Below are 5403 nucleotides of genomic sequence, written 5' to 3' on the forward strand. Positions count from 1 at the left end.
AATCTATAACTAGTGTCACAGAAATGGTTCAAAACATAGACAGTAAGAAGAGTCAGTCTTCTTGTACTTAAGTCGGCATTGTGCCTTTTGTATTAACTTCCGATGCAATTTCTGTGTTTCATCGTCAATGAGAAGGTCCAAGGGATACAGTAAACCTGGAGTGTCGCATCGGAATCTATAACTAGTGTCACAGGAATGGTTCAAAACATAGACAGTAAGATGATTCACTCTTCGTGTACTTAAGTCGGCATTTTGCCATTTGTATTTAATTCCTATGCAATTTCTGTGTTTCATTGCCAATGAGAAGGTCCAAGGCATACAGTAAACCTGAAGTGAAGCATCGGAATCTATAACTAGTGTCACAGGAATGGTTCAAACATAGTCAGTAAGAAGAGTCAGTTCTCTTGTACTTAAGTCGGCATTGTGACTTTTCTACTTAATTTCGATGCACATTCTGTGTTTCATCGTCAATAAGAAGGTCCAAGGTATACAGTAAACCTGGAGTGAAGCATCGGAATCTTTAACTAGTGTCAATGGAATGGTTCTAATCATAGGCAGTAAGAAGAGTCAGTCTTCTTGTACTTAAGTCGGCATTGTGCCTTTTCTATTTAAAGCCGATACAATTTCTGTGTTTCATCGTCAATGAGAAGGTCAGAGGGATACAGTAAACCTGAAGCCAAGCATCGGAATCTATAACTAGTGTCACAGGAATGGTTCAATACATAGTCAGTAAGAAGAGTCAGTCTTCTTGTACATAAGTCGGCATTGTGCCTTTTGTATTTAATTCCGATGCCATTTCTGTGTTTCATCGTCAATAAGAAGGTCAGGGGGATACAGTAAACCTGAAGTGAAGCATCGGAATCTATAACTAGTGTCACAGGAGTGGTTCAAAACATAGTCAGTAAGAAGAGTCAGTCTTCTTGTCCTTGAGTCGGCATTGTGTCTTTTGTATTTAATTCCGAAGCAATTTCTGTGTTTCATCGTCAATAAGAAGGTCCAAGGGATACAGTAAACCTGGAGTCAAGCATCGGATTCAATAACTAGTGTCCCTGTAATGGTTAGAAACATTGATTGTAAGAAGAGTCAGTCTTCCTGTACTTAAGTCGGCATTGTGCCTTTTGTATTTAATTCCGATGCATTTTCTGTAATTCATCGTCAATACGAAGGTCACAGGGACACAGTAAACCTGAAGTGAAGCATCGGATTCTATAACTAGTGTCACTGGAATGTTTCAAATTTTAGACAGTAAAAAGAGTCCGTCTTCTTGTACTTAAGTCGGCATTGTGCGTTTTGTATTTAATTCCGATGCAATTTCTGTGTTTCATCGTCAATAAGAAGGTCACAGGGATACAGTTAACCTGAAGTGAAGCATCGGAATCTATAACTAGTGTCATAGGAATGGTTCAAAGCATAGTCAGTATGAAGAGTCAGTCTTCTTGTCCTTAAGTCGGCATTGTGCATTTTGTATTTAATTCCGATGCAATTTCTGTGTTTCATCGGCAATAAGGTCAGAGGGATACAGTAAACCTGAAGTGAAGCATCGGAATCTAATACTAGTGTCACAGGAATGGTTCAAAACATAGACAGTAAGAAGAGTCAGTCTTCTTGTACTTAAGTCGGCATTGTGCCTTTTGTATTAACTTCCGATGCAATTTCTGTGTTTCATCGTCAATGAGAAGGTCCAAGGGATACAGTAAACCTGGAGTGTCGCATCGGAATCTATAACTAGTGTCACAGGAATGGTTCAAAACATAGACAGTAAGAAGATTCACTCTTCGTGGACTTAAGTCGGCATTTTGCCATTTGTATTTAATTCCGATGCAATTTCTGTGTTTCATCGTCAATGAGAAGGTCCAAGGGATACAGTAAACCTGAAGTGAAGCATCGGAATCTATAACTAGTGTCACAGGAATGGTTCAAACATAGTCAGTATGAAGAGTTAGTCTTCTTGTACTTAAGTCGGCATTGTACCTTTTGTATTTAATTCCGCTGCAATTTCTGTGTTTCATCGTCAATAAGAGGGTCCAAGGTAAACAGTAAACCTGAAGTGAAGCATCGGAATCTATAACTAGTGTCACAGGAATGGTTCAAAACATAGTAAGTAAGAAGAGTCAGTCTGCTTGTACTTAAGTCGGCATTGTGCCTTTTCTATTTAATTCCGATGCAATTTCTGTGTTTCATCGTTAATAAGAAAATCCAAGGGATACAGTAAACCTGGAGTGAAGCATCGGAATCTATGACTAGTGTCGCAAAAATGGTTCAAAGCATAGACAGTAAGAAGAGTCAGTCTTCTTGTACTTAAGTCGACATTGTGCCTTTTCTATTTAATTCCGATGCAATTTCTGTGTTTCATCGTCAATAAGAAGGTCAGAGGGATACAATAAACCTGAAGTGAAGCATCGGAATGTCTAATCAGTGTCACAGGAATGGTTCAAAACAAAGTCAGTAAGAAGAGTCAGTCTTCTTGTCCTTAAGTCGGCATTGTGCCTTTAGCATTTAATTCCGACGCAATTTCTGTGTTTCATCGTCAATACGAAGGTCCAAAGGATACATTAAACCTGGAGTGTAGCATCGGAATCTATAACTAGTGTCACAGGAATGGTTCAAAACATAGACAGTAAGAAGAGTCAGTCTTCTTTTACTTAAGTCGGCATTGTGCCTTTAGTATTAACTTCCGATGCAATTTCTGTGTTTCATCGTCAGTGAGAAGGTCCAAGGGATACAGTAAACCTGGAGTGTCGCATCGGAATCTATAACTATTGTCACAGGAATGGTTCAAAACATAGACAGTAAGAAGATTCACTCTTCGTGTACTTAAGTCGGCATTTTGACATTTGTATTTAATTCCGATGCAATTTCTGTGTTTCATCGTCAATGAGAAGGTCGAAGTGATACAGTAAACCTGAAGTGAGGCATCGGAATCTATAACTAGTGTCACAGGAATGGTTCAAACATAGTCAGTAAGAAGAGTCAGTCTTCTTGTACTTAAGTCGGCATTGTGCCTTTTCTACTTAATTCCGATGCAATTTCTGTGTTTCATCTTCAATGAGAAGGTCCAAGTGATACAGTAAACCTGAAGTAAAGCTTCGGAATCTATAACTAGTGTCACAGGAATGGTTCAAACATAGTCAGTAAGTAGAGTCAGTCTTCTTGTACTTAAGTCGGCATTGTGCCTTTTCTATTTAAAGCCGATACAATTTCTGTGTTTCATCGTTAATGAGAAGGTCAGAGGGATACAGTAAACCTGAAGTGAAGCATCGGAATCTATAACTAGTGTCACAGGAATGGTTCAATACATAGTCAGTAAGAAGAGTCAGTCTTCTTGTACATAAGTCGGCATTGTGGCTTTTGTATTTAATTCCGATGCCATTTCTGTGTTTCATCGTCAATAAGAAGGTCAGTGGTATACAGTAAACCTGAAGTGAAGCATCGGAATCTATAACTAGTGTCACAGAAGTGGTTCAAAACAAAGTTAGTAAGAAGTGTCAGTCTTCTTGTACTTAAGTCGGCATTGTGCCTTTTGTATTTAATTCCGATTCAATTTCTGTGTTTCATCGTCAATAAGAAGGTCACAGGGATACAGTGAACCTGAAGTGTAGCATCGGAATTTATAACTAGTGTCACAGGAATGGATCTTAACATAGTAAGTAAGAAGTGTCAGTCTGCTTGTACTTAAGTCGGCATTGTGCCTTTTCTATTTAATTCCGATGCAATTTCTGTGTTTCATCGTTAATAAGAAAATCCAAGGGATACAGTAAACCTGGAGTGAAGCATCGGAATCTATGACTAGTGTCGCAAAAATGGTTCAAAGCATAGACAGTAAGAAGAGTCAGTCTTCTTGTACTTAAGTCGACATTGTGCCTTTTCTATTTAATTCCGATGCAATTTCTGTGTTTCATCGTCAATAAGAAGGTCAAAGGGATACAATAAACCTGAAGTGAAGCATCGGAATCTCTAATTAGTGTCACAGGAATGGTTCAAAACAAAGTCAGTAAGAAGAGTTAGTCTTCTTGTCCTTAAGTCGGCATTGTGCCTTTAGCATTTATTTCCGACGCAATTTCTGTGTTTCATCGTCAATACGAAGGTACAAAGGATACATTAAACCTGGAGTGTAGCATCGGAATCTATAACTAGTGTCACAGGAATGGTTCAAAACATAGACAGTAAGAAGAGTCAGTCTTCTTTTACTTAAGTCGGCATTGTGCCTTTTGTATTAACTTCCGATGCAATTTCTGTGTTTCATCGTCAATGAGAAGGTCCAAGGGATACAGTAAACCTGGAGTGTCGCATCGGAATCTATAACTATTGTCACAGGAATGGTTCAAAACATAGACAGTAAGAAGATTAACTCTTCGTGTACTTAAGTCGGCATTTTGACATTTGTATTTAATTCCGATGCAATTTCTGTGTTTCATCGTCAATGAGAAGGTCCAAGTGATACAGTAAACCTGAAGTGAAGCATCGGAATCTATACCTAGTGTCACAGGAATGGTTCAAACATAGCCAGTAAGAAGAGTCAGTCTTCTTGTACTTAAGTCGGCATTGTGCCTTTTCTACTTAATTCCGATGCAATTTCTGTGTTTCATCTTCAATGAGAAGGTCCAAGTGATACAGTAAACCTGAAGTGAAGCTTCGGAATCTATAACTAGTGTCACAGGAATGGTTCAAACATAGTCAGTAAGTAGAGTCAGTCTTCTTGTACTTAAGTCGGCATTGTGCCTTTTCTATTTAAAGCCGATACAATTTCTGTGTTTCATCGTTAATGAGAAGGTCAGAGGGATACAGTAAACCTGAAGTGAAGCATCGGAATCTATAACTAGTGACACAGGAATGGTTCAATACATAGTCAGTAAGAAGAGTCAGTCTTCCTGTACATATGTCGGCATTGTGGCTTTTGTATTTAATTCCGATGCCATTTCTGTGTTTCATCGTCAATAAGAAGGTCAAAGGTATACAGTAAACCTGAAGTGAAGCATCGGAATCTATAACTAGTGTCACAGAAGTGGTTCAAAACAAAGTCAGTAAGAAGTGTCAGTCTTCTTGTACTTAAGTCGGCATTGTGCCTTTTGTATTTAATTCCGATGCAATTTCTGTGTTTCATCGTCAATAACAAGGTCCAAGGGATATAGTAAACCTGGAGTGAAGCATCGGAGTCCAAAACTAGTGACACAGGAATGGTTCAAAGCATAGACAGTAGGAAGAGTCACTCTTCTTGTACTTAAGTCGGCATTGTGCCTTTTGTATTAAATTCCGATGCAATTTCTCTGCTACATCGTCAACAAGAAGGACCAGGGGACACAGTAAACCTGAAGTGAAGCATCGGAATCTATAACTAGTGTCACAGGAATGGTTCAAAACATAGGCAGTAAGAAGAGTCAGTCTTCTTGTACTTAAGTCGGCATT

Source organism: Schistocerca piceifrons, unplaced genomic scaffold (assembly GCF_021461385.2).
Source record: "Schistocerca piceifrons isolate TAMUIC-IGC-003096 unplaced genomic scaffold, iqSchPice1.1 HiC_scaffold_2019, whole genome shotgun sequence".
Taxonomy (NCBI): domain Eukaryota; kingdom Metazoa; phylum Arthropoda; class Insecta; order Orthoptera; family Acrididae; genus Schistocerca; species Schistocerca piceifrons.